At 38.0% G+C, this 17386-nt stretch overlaps 1 protein-coding gene and 1 long non-coding RNA gene across 3 annotated transcripts in view; one reads left to right on the forward strand and one right to left on the reverse strand.

Annotated features, from left to right (window-relative positions):
• LOC108037158 (neurotrimin) overlaps positions 1 to 17386 on the forward strand; it is a 277439-nt gene that overhangs the window by 115215 nt on the left and 144838 nt on the right. The window lies entirely within an intron of this gene.
• On the reverse strand, positions 8824 to 10893 carry LOC108039142. Its single transcript, XR_001768995.2, has 3 exons — positions 10625 to 10893; positions 9846 to 10005; positions 8824 to 9350 (listed from the first exon to the last, which is right to left on the reverse strand). It is a non-coding gene; the product is annotated as an uncharacterized LOC108039142 (long non-coding RNA).

A 17386-nucleotide genomic window follows, 5' to 3' on the forward strand; every position in this document is an offset into this window, starting at 1 on the left:
ATATATATTCTTGATCAGGGTCACTAGCCGAGTCGATATAGCCATGTCCGTCTGTCCGTCTGTCTGTCCGTCTGTCTGTCCGTCTGTCTGTCCGTATGAACGCTGAGATCTCGGAAACTATAAAAGCTAGAAGATTGGCATTTTGCATGCAGATTCTAGGAGTTCCTACGCAGCGCAAGTTTGTTTCAAAATGGTGCCACGCCCCCTTTAACGCCTACAATCGCTTATATACGATTTTAAAAATTTTAATATTTCGGAAAAGTAAAAATGCAGTTTTATTGTGTTTATCAATACCTATCGAAATGTAGAAGAAATTTTTCAAATCGGACCATTCGTTAAAAAGTTATGCGCGATCAAAGTTTCTATCTCCATCTTCCTCGTACTCCCTTTACCTGAGTAACGGGTATCTGATAGTCGGGGCACCCGACTATAGCGTTCTCTCTTGTTTTTATATTAGTTTCTGCGATAAAATATGTTTTTTGCTAGTTTAACTGTTTAAATTGTCTCTCCGTTCTCTCAAATACAAGTGCCTGTAAAAACCGGGAAAAGAACTTCGGTTAAGCCTAGTACTCAGATCGACGAAAACAGTCCGCCACTCATGAGAGAGCGAGAGACAAACATCTGGTGTTCACTTTTCGTCAGGCTTGATTTTCACCTAGGTATTCAGATCGACGAAAAATACCAAAAAATTGCATAGCGTTGCCAGACTGCTGAAATGAGCTTTGGGTGAACCCTAGCGAAAAGAATAAAAAATTTAATCTTTTGGCGCGCGCTTCTCAGTGAATATTTTAAATGGAGAGAAAAATCAGAAAACACGCGAAAGTCGATTGGAGGAGTTTACATGTGAGGACAAAATAACATTAATACTATCTGGGGTTCCTCTTGTCAGAGCAAAATGCTTCTTAGGTCAAAAATGTAAAAAAAACACAATAAAAGTGCAGCTATGTGTTGCATTTCGATTTGAAATCGGCTGGAAGAATTAAGCCTAGTATCCAGATCGACAAACGATTACGCTAGCGTAAAAACTTTAATCTTTCCTGTGTGACCAAAATTTTGATAGTTCATCAGATTTAAGCGTGCTACGGTCGTACTGTCAATCAGCTGGGTTTGTTGACAAGCAGTTAAAACTCAAATATCGTATTTGCGGGAAGGAGCCTTTAAAAGAAATTATCAAATACCTTGGCAAGACAAGTCTGCCGCTGTACAAAGAAATTGAAAAACAATACAATTTAAATTTAACAGTTGTTTTTTTTTTAATTTACTGATAATTATTTGCTAATTTAAAGTTCATAGCTGCACTTTTATTCTGTTTTTTTCGTACGTTCTGGACCTAATAAACATTTTGCTCTGACAAGAGGCACCCCAGAGAGTATTAATGTTATTTTGTCCTCACATGTAAACACCTGCAATCGACTTTTGTGAGTTTTTCCCTCCATTTCTTATAATGTTCAGTGAGAAGCGCACGCCAAAAGATTAAATTTTTTAATCTTTTCGCTAGGGTTCACCCAAAGTTCATTTCCGCAGACTGGCAACGCTATGCAATTTTCTGGTATTTTTTTCGTCGATCTGAGGACCGAGGTGAAAAAAGGGCCGACGAAAAGTGAACGCCAGCTGTTTGCCTCTCGCTCTCTCTCATGACTGGCGTACGGTTTCCGTCGATCTGGATACTAGGCTTTAAGAAGGAGGTATTCGTTTTTGGTAGGGCTATTGATAAAGTTGGAGGGTGGCAACCCCTACTGAAGTGGCGCCCCCTTCTGCTGATGCGCTTGGCTATCTAGCTATTTAAACTAGCGCGGTTCGCTCTGGGTATGGCTAGGATGGCCTTGATATGTTCAATGACCCAATTTCGAGAGAGGCAAAGGGAATATGGCGATATAGGAATGATAGGCAGATTTTAATATAGTCGTAGCCATATTGTCCCAGTAGATGGAGCAGAAATTATTTAAGTAGTGTTTGTGCCGAATTAAAGAAAAAAGTGAGTGAAATTAGAGTGTTATGTTTTATAGATTATTTTATTTATAAATAATTTTCCGTAGGGCAACCGGGCTCCCAACACAAAGGGCCCCGGGAGATTAAATTGGGAGATTAAATCGGGAGATTTAATTCGGAAATTGGAATACATTTAAATACGCACCTTCGTTCGACCCAGCGATACGATTTGGACCAGCATAACTCGCCTTCCTCGGACGTCGCCAACGCTTTTATAACATACGCCGATGAGTCCGTTCCGGGCTGTTAAGTCGCCTTGGGGTTATCTGGCTGGAAGGCTCGCTCGGCCTTGCCTTACCACCAACCTATTCCTAAGGAGTGTGACCGCTGCGTGGGACCCTCCGGCATCAGCAGGCGTACCACGCAAATTACAACTCACTTATAATTCTAATTTACATATATTAATGATCAGGATCGCGTCCTGAGTTGATATAAGCATGTCCGTCAGTCCATCTGTCTGTTTCTACGCAAACTAGTCCCTTCGCAAACTAGTCCCAGCCGGGATCGGTCGACTATATCCTATGCCATATAACTGATTGATCGGAAATGTCATAACTTTGGTGTTTGTAAAATTAGGGAGTTGGGATTTTTTTGAGTATTAAGAATGCTTCATATGAATAATTTTGGAGAATATAATTTACAGAATATTCTGCAAGAGTATATCAACTTCGGCTCCGCCCGAAGTTAGCTTTCCTTTCTTGTTATACCCGTTACTCGTAGAGTAAAAGGGTATATTGTATTCGTGCAAAAGTATGTAACAGCTAGAAGGAAGCGTTTCCGACCCTATAAAGTATATATATTCTTGATCAGGGTCACTAGCCGAGTCGATATAGCCATGTCCGTCTGTCCGTCTGTCTGTCCGTCTGTCTGTCCGTCTGTCTGTCCGTATGAACGCTGAGATCTCGGAAACTATAAAAGCTAGAAGATTGGCATTTTGCATGCAGATTCTAGGAGTTCCTACGCAGCGCAAGTTTGTTTCAAAATGGTGCCACGCCCCCTTTAACGCCTACAATCGCTTATATACGATTTTAAAAATTTTAATATTTCGGAAAAGTAAAAATGCAGTTTTATTGTGTTTATCAATACCTATCGAAATGTAGAAGAAATTTTTCAAATCGGACCATTCGTTAAAAAGTTATGCGCGATCAAAGTTTCTATCTCCATCTTCCTCGTACTCGCCCCTTTCGGGGCACCCGACTATAGCGTTCTCTCTTGTTTTTATATTAGTTTCTGCGATAAAATATGTTTTTTGCAAGTTTAACTGTTTAAATTGTCTCTCCGTTCTCTCAAATACAAGTGCCTGTAAAAACCGGGAAAAGAACTTCGGTTAAGCCTAGTACTCAGATCGACGAAAACAGTCCGCCACTCATGAGAGAGAGCGAGAGACAAACATCTGGTGTTCACTTTTCGTCAGGCTTGATTTTCACCTAGGTATTCAGATCGACGAAAAATACCAAAAAATTGCATAGCGTTGCCAGACTGCTGAAATGAGCTTTGGGTGAACCCTAGCGAAAAGAATAAAAAATTTAATCTTTTGGCGCGCGCTTCTCAGTGAATATTTTAAATGGAGAGAAAAAATCAGAAAACACGCGAAAGTCGATTGGAGGAGTTTACATGTGAGGACAAAATAACATTAATACTATCTGGGGTTCCTCTTGTCAGAGCAAAATGCTTCTTAGGTCAAAAATGTAAAAAAAAACACAATAAAAGTGCAGCTATGTGTTGCATTTCGATTTGAAATCGGCTGGAAGAATTAAGCCTAGTATCCAGATCGACAAACGATTACGCTAGCGTAAAAACTTTAATCTTTCCTGTGTGACCAAAATTTTGATAGTTCATCAGATTTAAGCGTGCTACGGTCGTACTGTCAATCAGCTGGGTTTGTTGACAAGCAGTTAAAACTCAAATATCGTATTTGCGGGAAGGAGCCTTTAAAAGAAATTATCAAATACCTTGGCAAGACAAGTCTGCCGCTGTACAAAGAAATTGAAAAACAATACAATTTAAATTTAACAGTTTTTTTTTTTTTAATTTACTGATAATTATTTGCTAATTTAAAGTTCATAGCTGCACTTTTATTCTGTTTTTTTCGTACGTTCTGGACCTAATAAACATTTTGCTCTGACAAGAGGCACCCCAGAGAGTATTAATGTTATTTTGTCCTCACATGTAAACACCTGCAATCGACTTTTGTGAGTTTTTCCCTCCATTTCTTATAATGTTCAGTGAGAAGCGCACGCCAAAAGATTAAATTTTTTAATCTTTTCGCTAGGGTTCACCCAAAGTTCATTTCCGCAGACTGGCAACGCAATTCAATTTTCTGGTATTTTTTTCGTCGATCTGAGGACCTAGGTGAAAAACCCTTGACGAAAAGTGAACGCCAGCTGTTTGCCTCTCGCTCTCTCTCATGACTGGCGTACGGTTTCCGTCGATCTGGATACTAGGCTTTAAGAAGGAGGTATTCGTTTTTGGTAGGGCTATTGATAAAGTTGGAGGGTGGCAACCCCTACTGAAGTGGCGCCCCCTTCTGCTGATGCGCTTGGCTATCTAGCTATTTAAACTAGCGCGGTTCGCTCTGGGTATGGCTAGGATGGCCTTGATATGTTCAATGACCCAATTTCGAGAGAGGCAAAGGGAATATGGCGATATAGGAATGATAGGCAGATTTTAATATAGTCGTAGCCATATTGTCCCAGTAGATGGAGCAGAAATTATTTAAGTAGTGTTTGTGCCGAATTAAAGAAAAAAGTGAGTGAAATTAGAGTGTTATGTTTTATAGATTATTTTATTTATAAATAATTTTCCGTAGGGCAACCGGGCTCCCAACACAAAGGGCCCCGGGAGATTAAATTGGGAGATTAAATCGGGAGATTTAATTCGGAAATTGGAATACATTTAAATACGCACCTTCGTTCGACCCAGCGATACGATTTGGACCAGCATAACTCGCCTTCCTCGGACGCCGCCAACGCTTTTATAACATACGCCGATGAGTCCGTTCCGGGCTGTTAAGTCGCCTTGGGGTTATCTGGCTGGAAGGCTCGCTCCGGACAAATTGCTGACTATTGGCTTGACAATTGGCTATGCTCGTACATAGCCGGCAAACACTATAAGTTTCTTTTTTGTTAGCTTTAAGTTATCTTCAAATTTGGCATTCATTGAATAAAGAGTACAAGCTCATACAAATAAAACTCCGGCTATCAGCCGTTAAATTCTTATCACTTAAAATACTGTCTGAGTCTCTAGGCCAGCAGGTAAGAAGGGCAGTCACCCTTCCAACGTAATCTCCCTAAATTCTGGATTAGAGGATCACCGGCCAACCGGCCTTGCCTTACCACCAACCTATTCCTAAGGAGTGTGACCGCTGCGTGGGACCCTCCGGCATCAGCAGGCGTACCACGCAAATTACAACTCACTTATAATTCTAATTTACATATATTAATGATCAGGATCGCGTCCTGAGTTGATATAAGCATGTCCGTCAGTCCATCTGTCTGTTTCTACGCAAACTAGTCCCTTCGCAAACTAGTCCCAGCCGGGATCGGTCGACTATATCCTATGCCATATAACTGATTGATCGGAAATGTCATAACTTTGGTGTTTGTAAAATTAGGGAGTTGGGATTTTTTTGAGTATTAAGAATGCTTCATATGAATAATTTTGGAGAATATAATTTACAGAATATTCTGCAAGAGTATATCAACTTCGGCTCCGCCCGAAGTTAGCTTTCCTTTCTTGTTATACCCGTTACTCGTAGAGTAAAAGGGTATATTGTATTCGTGCAAAAGTATGTAACAGCTAGAAGGAAGCGTTTCCGACCCTATAAAGTATATATATTCTTGATCAGGGTCACTAGCCGAGTCGATATAGCCATGTCCGTCTGTCCGTCTGTCTGTCCGTCTGTCTGTCCGTCTGTCTGTCCGTATGAACGCTGAGATCTCGGAAACTATAAAAGCTAGAAGATTGGCATTTTGCATGCAGATTCTAGGAGTTCCTACGCAGCGCAAGTTTGTTTCAAAATGGTGCCACGCCCCCTTTAACGCCTACAATCGCTTATATACGATTTTAAAAATTTTAATATTTCGGAAAAGTAAAAATGCAGTTTTATTGTGTTTATCAATACCTATCGAAATGTAGAAGAAATTTTTCAAATCGGACCATTCGTTAAAAAGTTATGCGCGATCAAAGTTTCTATCTCCATCTTCCTCGTACTCGCCCCTTTCGGGGCACCCGACTATAGCGTTCTCTCTTGTTTTTATATTAGTTTCTGCGATAAAATATGTTTTTTGCTAGTTTAACTGTTTAAATTGTCTCTCCGTTCTCTCAAATACAAGTGCCTGTAAAAACCGGGAAAAGAACTTCGGTTAAGCCTAGTACTCAGATCGACGAAAACAGTCCGCCACTCATGAGAGAGAGCGAGAGACAAACATCTGGTGTTCACTTTTCGTCAGGCTTGATTTTCACCTAGGTATTCAGATCGACGAAAAATACCAAAAAATTGCATAGCGTTGCCAGACTGCTGAAATGAGCTTTGGGTGAACCCTAGCGAAAAGAATAAAATATTTAATCTTTTGGCGCGCGCTTCTCAGTGAATATTTTAAATGGAGAGAAAAAATCAGAAAACACGCGAAAGTCGATTGGAGGAGTTTACATGTGAGGACAAAATAACATTAATACTATCTGGGGTTCCTCTTGTCAGAGCAAAATGCTTCTTAGGTCAAAAATGTAAAAAAAACACAATAAAAGTGCAGCTATGTGTTGCATTTCGATTTGAAATCGGCTGGAAGAATTAAGCCTAGTATCCAGATCGACAAACGATTACGCTAGCGTAAAAACTTTAATCTTTCCTGTGTGACCAAAATTTTGATAGTTCATCAGATTTAAGCGTGCTACGGTCGTACTGTCAATCAGCTGGGTTTGTTGACAAGCAGTTAAAACTCAAATATCGTATTTGCGGGAAGGAGCCTTTAAAAGAAATTATCAAATACCTTGGCAAGACAAGTCTGCCGCTGTACAAAGAAATTGAAAAACAATACAATTTAAATTTAACAGTTGTTTTTTTTTTAATTTACTGATAATTATTTGCTAATTTAAAGTTCATAGCTGCACTTTTATTCTGTTTTTTTCGTACGTTCTGGACCTAATAAACATTTTGCTCTGACAAGAGGCACCCCAGAGAGTATTAATGTTATTTTGTCCTCACATGTAAACACCTGCAATCGACTTTTGTGAGTTTTTCCCTCCATTTCTTATAATGTTCAGTGAGAAGCGCACGCCAAAAGATTAAATTTTTTAATCTTTTCGCTAGGGTTCACCCAAAGTTCATTTCCGCAGACTGGCAACGCTATGCAATTTTCTGGTATTTTTTTCGTCGATCTGAGGAGCGAGGTGAAAAAAAGGGCCGACGAAAAGTGAACGCCAGCTGTTTGCCTCTCGCTCTCTCTCATGACTGGCGTACGGTTTCCGTCGATCTGGATACTAGGCTTTAAGAAGGAGGTATTCGTTTTTGGTAGGGCTATTGATAAAGTTGGAGGGTGGCAACCCCTACTGAAGTGGCGCCCCCTTCTGCTGATGCGCTTGGCTATCTAGCTATTTAAACTAGCGCGGTTCGCTCTGGGTATGGCGTTGGAGTACGCTTCGGCCGGGGGACATCGCGCCCGGGGCCCAGCCTAGAAGTGGCTGAAAATAATGAATGTTAAATTAAATGTGCACATTACTAAATTTATATACTTACCTGTTGACCTGTAAATTTATCCGGACTTAGACCCGAAAACCTCAATTTGTCCTCGTTGTTGCCTGTAAATAAGGGTCACTATTATTAGTTTTCGGCGGGATTGTTTACAGCGCATACTACTTACCGTTTGGCCTGTCCCTTCTTTTCCCCAGGAGCTCCTCAGGATTAGGTGACCCGACACATACATAGTGTGTGCCCTTTTTTGTGCGCCTCGTTCACTGCGAGCTCCACCAATACGTGACTGGTGGAACATATTTTTCGCGGCGCCTGTAGCCTTTGCCAAGGGAAGGTAATCTTCTGCTTTGACCGCGTAAATCCGAAGACGGAGGCGCCGTCCCAGAACGAAATGCAGTTCCGTAACATATGAACTTAAAATTAGCAAATAATTATCAGTAAATTAAAAAAAAAACAAAAAAATAAATTGTATTGTTTTTTAATTTCTTTGTACAGCGGTAGTCTTGTCTTGTCAACGTAGTTGATAATATCTTTTAAAGGTTATTTCCCGCTAATACGATTTTTGAATTTTAACTGCTAGTCAACAAACCCAGCTGATTGACAGTACCACCGTAGCACGCTTAATTCTGATGAACTTACGAAAATGCAGTCACCCAGATTAAAGTTTTTACGCAAGGGAACTCTTTGTCGATCTGAATACTAGGCTTAAAGAATTAGGGCACCGTTAATCCTATTGTTCTTTCCTTTGCCCACTTTGTCTTTACAAGTTTCGCTTTATGTCAAAGCAGTGTATATACACAGATAAAAAAAAAACGGGATAAAGTTGGCAAAAACAATCTGAAACGGTATCATTCTCAGGTTAATCAGGGATTTTCTTATTTATGGTACGAACGTACTTAAATTTTTCAATCCCAACTATCTCAAAATTTGTAATCCCGAAAATTCTTGATACAATCACGACTACTCTTAAAATATTTAATCCCGAAAATTCTTCTTTTAATCCCGACTACTCTTAAAATGTTTAATCTCGAAAATTCTTGATTTTATCCCAACTATTCTTAAATTGTTTAATCCTCAAATTCTTGATTTTATCCCAAAAAGTCTTAAAATTGTTAACTTTTGGTATACACATTTTATTTTGAAATGGTTTTATTTTTAAGTTTAGTTATAGGCTTATATATAATTATTTATTACTTAAAGTACAATGTGAATAAGAATACTAAATATATTTAAAGACTTTTAACTCTTACATATGTTTTTTCTTTGTTTAATAATAATAAACAACCATATTTGTTCACAAGCTTTTGGGTATTCTAAGTTAAGTAGCTGAAAAATTTTAAAGCACACATCAAGGCTTTGTATAAACGAATCAAACTTAAGCAAATTTTGGTCACAAAAAACAAAAAATGCCTTTACATCATAAGTATTGCCTTCTATTATAAGAAATGGCTGCAAGGATTCTTTTTTAAATAGAACTTATTCACTAGTTCGTCTATCTTAGGGCGTATATTGTTCAGGGTACGAAAGAAGTACGTATTTGAAGTACGAAAGACTCCTGGGAATCCGCAATCATCCGTTTTTTTTGTAGTTTTGCAGTTTTCGCTATTTTTAAAGCGCGAACCACAAGGCAAAACACCATTTAATAATATCGATACAAGGAAGTCTTGGAGATCTGTAATGTAGAAATAACTTGTTTTAACAAATATATTTATTAACAAGAGAGAACGCTATAGTCGGGTGCCCCGACTATCAGATACCCGTTACTCAGGTTAAGGGAGTGCGAGGGAGATGGAGATAGAAACTTTGATCACGCATAACTTTTTAACGAATGGTCCGATTTGAAAAATTTCTTCTACATTTCGATAGGTATTGATAAACACAACAAAACTGCATTTTTACTTTTCCGAAATATTTAAATTTTTAAAATCGTATATAAGCGATTGTGGGCAAAATGCCAATCTTCTAGCTTTTATAGTTTCCGAGATCTCAGCGTTCATACGGACGGACAGACGGACATGGCTATATCGACTCGGCTAGTGACCCTGATCAAGAATATATATACTTTATAGGGTCGGAAACGCTTCCTTCTAGCTGTTACATACTTTTGCACGAATACAATATACCCTTTTACTCTACGAGTAACGGGTATAATAATAATAATAATTACCTTTATTTGTAGACGACTTTGCTACTGCCAGTTGTTGTTTACAAAAGTCGTTACGAAGGTGGGTTGAGTAATGAGTCAAAATTTTGACTTTGAATTCTTCCCACTTCGACAAAAGCAAATGACCTTTGCCAGGATAGAGCATTTGAATGTCAATTTCAATCTGAAAATAAAAACCAATTTGAGAAACTTATTGAAACCTAAATAAATTAAAGTAATAACTGTATAGGCAAATTTATCGCATAAGGCTGAGATGAATGTAAAGGCAAAGCTGAAGACAAAAAGCTGTATATAACTGTAATTTCTGCATATATATACATGTCTGTATGTACATAGTCACATTTATATGTACATTGTATGTGGCATATGGCAACGCACTTGCGTATAGAAATACAGTACTGTACTTTTTTCGTCTGCATCTTCGTTCTTCGTATGTATTTATGTATGTACATACATACAAGGAAAAACTACAACCATAAACATATTTTTGCACAGCACTTTTGAACTTCACTTTATGTTAAATATATACATATGTACATTCATATGTATGTATGTATGTATATGTACATAGATAACACGCAAATATTCTAGGTAATTTATTTTATGCAATTGCTCTCTGTCTGCCGGCCACACTTGCACATATGTACATATTCACATACACAACTCAGCTTAATACATATATAGTATATACATATATATATACATATGCATATACATATACATATACATATACATATACATATACATATACATATATATATTATATAGTAAGTACTACTTACCGATTAGATAGTCGCGCACTTTTTCAAGTTGAAACTCTTTCAGCAGGTTTAGCAACCTATCCGGAGTTTCACACATTTTCACTTTCACGTTCATGATTACTTTTAAAACTTTTCCGTGTTGGTCTCTCGACGTTCTTGACTCAATTGCCAAAATGTACGCACCTAAAATGGCATGGTACATTTAACTGAAGAACATAAGGTAGACTATTTAAGATAACTGCGCAGTATTGAACTTGCTCTCTCTTTCTTTCGCATGGCTCTCCAAATGCTTTGAGTTCCCAAGAATTCCGATGACTACCTTATATAGGAATACCATGCGAGAGAGATCAAACGAGAGAGAGATTGCTCTCGCTCTCAGCAAAAATTGACTTTTTAAGAATTTTTAAGCTTAAAGAACGTTTCAGATTATTGTGGCATTTTAATCCCGAATCGGGATTAATTTAACCTTTTAATCCCGAAACGTGATTAAAAATTTCAAGAAAACGCGTTCTATATTCAATCAAAATATTCTTGATTTATTCAGGATATTTTTTTATCTGTGTAAAAACATCTCTGACTATGCAAAATAATTACATTATTTAAATTTACCTAATAAATGAAACAATCATAAGGTATATTATTTTAAAACGTATATCCATAAAATATTATAATTAATAAGTATCGACTAAAATATTTATTACAAAAATAAAAATTATGTTATTTGAATTTCAAGGGTGTGCAACAGGCGTTGTGATTCTTATAGATTTATCATCTTATCGGGAGAGAGACAAAGTAAGAGAGGGCAACATTTGTTGGCCAAAACCCAATTTTGAAAAGTCGTTAAAACCAAAAAAGTTGTTTTAGGATACATTAACAGAAGACCAATCTGAATTGTAACGTTTCAAGAATTACGATAGAGTGCGCTTTTGTTAAGATAACAGCTGTTAAATCAGATGTTTAAGATGCAAGCCACGTGCTTGTGACTACGTGCCACGTGCTTCGACTTATAAATTGCATTTTTAAAGTGTTTAAAAAAACAGTTTATAGCGTTCCAAAAAAATTTTGTGACATGAATTCGATGAATTGAGGTGTGTGCTAAGTGTTTATGTGTTAAAACGGTTGAAATCTATCTTGTTGTCTTTGTACTTAAGTGTTAAAGTGAGTTGTCTAACACGCTTTTTATACCCTTGCAGAGGGTATTATAATTTCAGTCAAAAGTTTGCAACGCAGTGAAATAGCCATTTCCGACCCTATAAAGTATATATGTTCTTGATCAGCATCACCGGGAGAGTCAATCTAGCCATGTCTATCCGTCCGTCTGTCTGTCCGTCCGTCTGTCTGTCCGTCCGTCTGTCCATCCGTCTGTCTGTCCGTCCGTTTCTAAGCAAACTAGTCCCTCAGTTTTAAAGATATTTGCTTGAAACTTTCCCAAAAGTTGTGTTTCTATTGCAGGTAGTATATATATCATATAGCTGCCATATAACTGAACGATTGGAAATGTCATAACTTTGGTGTTTTTAAAGTTAGGAAGTTGGGTTTTTTTATTGGTTTTATTTTTGGCCAACCAATATAATTTACAGAATATTCTACAAGGGTATATCAACTTCGCTTACGCGCAAAGTTAGCTTTCCTTTCTTGTTTTAATTAGAAAACTATAGAGCAACAAAGTGAGTCCAGCGGAGTCGACTGCTGAAACCTATTGAGACTTGTAGATTATTAAATTCTTGTTAAAATGTATATGGTTAAAATCGCCACTTACTGCCACTTTTTCCGAAATTTAATTTTTAAGTAGATAAACTTTAACAGTAGTTTCGTTGAAAATGAGAATCCTTTTTTATTTTCAATGCATTATTGATCTCGAATCCTAAGAGCATAATGTTTAATAGCATGTGCCCTTTTTATACCTGTCAATAAAATATATTCAGCCGAATTTTTGTGAAATCACATTGCACCTTTATAGAATGAGGAACATTTTCTTTTGCATTTTGAATTATATTATATGATCAAGCTACCACATAGGTGAATTTATGAAGTAAATAATAAAAAAACAAGAAAGAAAGCTAACTTCGGGCGGAGCCGAAGTTGATATACCCTTGCAGAATATTCTGTAAGTTATATTCTCCAAAACCGGATCGGTTATTCATATGATGCATTCTTTATACTCATAAAAAATCCCAACTTCCTAACTTTAAAAACACCAAAGTTATGTCATTTCCAATCGTTCAGTTATATGGCAGCTATAGGATATAGTCGGCCGATCCTTATAAAATTTGGCAGGTCGGATTGATTGGCCAAAAATAAAACCCATAGATAATCCTAACTTCCTAACTTTACAAACACCAAAGTTATGGCATTTCCGATCAATCAGTTATATGGCGGCTATAGGATATAGTCGGCCGATCCTTATGAAATTTGGTGGGTCGGATTGATTTGCCAAATATAAAACCCATAAAAATTCCAACTTCCTAACTTTACAAACACCAAAGTTATGGCATTTCCGATCAATCAGTTATATGGCAGCTATAGGATATAGTCGGCCGATCCCGGCCGTTCCGACATATATACTGCGTGCAAAGGAAAGAAGGGTGTGTGCAAAGTTTCAATTCGATAGCTTTAAAACTGAGAGACTAGTTTGCGTAGAAACAGACAGACGGACAGACGGACATGGCTATATCAACTCAGGAGGTGATCCTGATCAAGAATATATATACTTTATAGGGTCGGAGATGTCTCCTTCACTGCGTTGCACACTTTTGACCAAAATTATAATACCCTCTGCAAGGGTATAAAAATGATGTCACTATCTTAAAAAACAACAAAGTTGAATAAATCGATCGAATGGCAGCTATGGGATATATACGTTCGATCCCATTCTTTTTATTAGTTACGTTGCCTAAGGATACCAAAAAAGGTTGGTTTTATTTCGATGTCTTTAAAATTGAGCGAGTTATTAATTTTGGCCAACAAAAGTGGTCGTTGGCCCCATAGTGCGATCGTCGACTGAGAGCTTCGGCTCTGCATACGTCGCATTCGGCTCTGCCGACTTGTCTTTGGCTCTGCTGGCGTCGCAGTCGGCTGCTGATGAGAGGCCGATGAATTTTTGTGGTGATGAATTTCGGAACTGCAGGGATGCGTTAGTATGCAGAAATTTGTCAGAGCGACGATAAAAGCCGAATGCGTGAGACAGACGCCGCTGTGAAAAGTTAGTTGACAAATGTTATCAGTTTTGACTAATTTTGACTAAAGCCTTATTTTATTTGGGTGACTAAAGACGGCTAAGCAATTCAAGAAGATTAATGAGTCAATATAATTTGAGAAGCCGCAAAATGTCGTCCGATGAGGAAAGTTTAAACAAAACAGTGTGTGAAATTAAATAACAAAATGCCTGGTTGGAGAAGCCAAAGAAGCTGTAGCATCCCAGCTAATTTACCCAGATAATGTACGAGATGTGAAAATTAGAGTTCGGGTTCGGTCGCCCAGAGTTACTGATTCTTTCTTGGCCAAGAAACTTTCGGAAAAGTTGCATATAAAAAACCCGAGCAGATTGTCACCTTCGCAAGAAATGTTCGTGAATGGTTAATTTTCTGTTAGCGGCCAACCACAAGGAACATTTAAATAATCCGATCTTATTGGAAGAACTTTTAATAAAACTGCCCATTTACATGGATAGACATGGATAGTCGATAAAGGGCCGACTATTACCAAATTTTCTGAATGGCTGAGTTCAATTTCAAGAGTCGTCGGCCGCTCACCATTGTCAAAGAACGATGGGCTCTAGCCCATACTTGTTTAAGGTGATTCCAGTGGTATTATATGGACAAACCAGTAATATAGAACGACGGAAGTTCAGTTACCTTGATGGAGGAAGCTATTGTTGACAAATTAGGACTAGAAGGTGAAAGAAGTCCATTAACTTTTCAGTCGAGCGATAACAAGCTAAGTTTAAAAATGTCTAAAAGAATAACACTCCGTATGTACCACGTTACTATGGGGTTTTTTACCTGTTTTTGTGGCATTTATTAATAACTCGGTCAGTTTTGGAGATATCGACATGAAACTTTACCAATCGTTATTATTTGTCCCTAGGCACATATAGTGTGAAAATCGTTCGGATCCTATAGCTCCCATAGGAACGATCGGTTAAAACTAAAAATAAATTAATCAAATTTAAGGAGCTGAAATTTGCTCTATGCCTATAAAAGTGGATGATAATAAGTGCAACAAAAGCAAAAAGAAAAAATTCCATCAAACTCATAAAACTCAAAAACTAAAACAATTTTGGCCATAAAATTGATCATTATAATTCGGACGTTGATGCACTATGATCAGCGCAAACAAGTGGCCCTTACGACACCAAGCAGTGCTTGTTACGCGCGGAGCCTAATAGGCGTAAAAACGAGATCGCGAGAAGTTAAAAAGCACAATGTAGAAGCGGACAGACTAAGATTAGAAATACGTACGAGACTAATACTAATACTAATTTTGTGCTAAGTAAGATAAAATTAATGCTTTTAGGCTTGGCAAAGAGTCGGTAGTAGAAATAATGTGGTATAGTCTATTATAGTCGTTACACAGTACTCTAAACGGTTCATGCATATCAAAGTTAGATCTACAAATATTTAATGTAAGAGGAACATAGTTCCTGGTAATTCTATTAGGCACGGAGAAGCTTATGCGACCCAGTAACTCGGGACTCTCCACATCCCCGTGAATAAGTTTATAGATAAAAGTTGTGCCAAGCATCGTTCTACGGTTTACTAAGGATGGTAGATTAATTAGGAGAAGTCTACTAGAGTAGGATGGTAAAATAAGGCTTGCATTCCAGTTAAGGCCCCGTAGAGCAAATAATAAAAAGTTCTTTTGCACAGACTCTATCCGGTCTATATGTACACCATACTGAGGACTCCAAACTGCTGAACAGTACTCCAGGATTGGACGGACTAGTGAAATGAACAGAGTCTTTGTAACATAGGGATCATCGAATTCCTTTGACCACCTTTTAATAAATCCAAGTACTCCCCTGGCTTTATTCACCATAGAAGTAATATGGTCACAAAACTTAAGTTTTGGGTCAAGAAGGACGCCAAGGTCATCAACATGCGTAATTCTAGACAACGCGCAACCACCCAGCGTATACGTTGCATATTGTGGGTTCACCCGAAAAAATGTCATTACTTTGCACTTAGCGCTATTTAAATCCAAAAGATTTTCACAACACCATGTTTGAAAAGCATTTAGGTCAGATTGTAAGTCTGAACTGCTAGAAATTTCGTTATATTGCAGGCATAACTTAACGTCATCTGCGTACATAAGGACACGCGACTTTGTCAAGACTAGAGGGAGATCGTTTATAAATAAAGTAAAAAGAAGTGGGCCAAGGTGGCTTCCTTGTGGGACGCCTGAAGTAACTCGGATCAAATCAGAGATCGAGTTTTTAAAGAGGACTCGTTGAGTCCTACCACTCAGATAACTTGAGATCCATGTTAGAAGATCACATGGAAACCCTAATAAGTCTAGCTTTAATACAAGTAGCGAGTGATTTACTGAATCAAACGCTTTACTAAAATCAGTGTAAACTACGTCAGTCTGCATGTTCTTTCTAAAGCCATTTATTACAAAAGACGTTAGCTCCAAGAGGTTTGTCGTCGTAGATCTTCGCCTTATAAATCCATGTTGACATGGAGATATAATCGATCTACAAAGATGTTGCAAATGGGGTGTAATAGTGTTTTCGAAAAGCTTTGGGATGGCGGATAATTTGGATATGCCTCTGTAATTACTTGTATTGCATTTATTTCCTTTCTTATGAAGGGGAATGACAAATGACTCCTTCCAAATAAGTGGGAAATGAGATGTTTTTAAAGACAAGGTAAACAATTTGTACAGAGGTCTACACAGAGTTTCAGCACAGTATTTAAGCACGCAGCCTGGAACTCCGTCCGGACCCGGTGAATAGACAGGCTTAACTTTATGGAGATCCAAAAGAAGGGAGCTTTCGCTTAACCTCGGACAAAAAATCAAGTTCGACTTGGGTATGGCATTTGAATAAGACGGATTTGGACGGGATGAAACAGAATATGTTGTCTGGAAAAACTGGGCAAATAGATCGGCAATTGCCTGATCAGAATTTGCCGTAGAGTTTTCGAATGATAGCGATGCAGGGTAACAGGCTGATTTACGCTTAGTGTTAACAAAATTATAAAACTGTTTTGGATCTTGTGAAAATTGGACCCTACAACGAGTCAAATAGCTTTTATAACACCGGGCGTTAAGCACGATAAAATTTGACCGAGCCCTTAGGTACCGAGAGAAGGCAGATTGTGAACCGCACATTTTAAATTTATTGAAAAGTCTGGACTTAATATTTTTTAGGTGTGACAACTCTTTATTAAACCACGGAGGTTTATTTGAAATTGACGGATAGTATAACGGAACACACAGATAAAAGAAGGAATTCAATGCATTATAAAAGATATTAACGGCCTTAGCCACGTTAGTGCATGAATAAAATTCGGACCAGTCATAGCCGGATATAAAAGTATTTAAAAGATGAAAGTTTGCCTTACGAAAGCAGCGGATTCGTTTAACCGACTTTTCGGATTTTTTATTCAGCTCTGTTCTTGCGTCTACAGTCAGCTCTAGAGTTGGATGATAAGGATCTTCCGGTTGTGTAAGTGGTGACGTTCTTGATAGGCAAACGCCTTCTGAATTTGAAACAAAACACAAGTCCAGTAAACGTCCTAAGGAGTTCTTAACATGGTTCACTTGGGATAGCCCAATGTC

Source organism: Drosophila rhopaloa, unplaced genomic scaffold, assembly GCF_018152115.1.
Source record: "Drosophila rhopaloa isolate 14029-0021.01 unplaced genomic scaffold, ASM1815211v1 contig_218, whole genome shotgun sequence".
Lineage (NCBI taxonomy): Eukaryota > Metazoa > Arthropoda > Insecta > Diptera > Drosophilidae > Drosophila > Drosophila rhopaloa.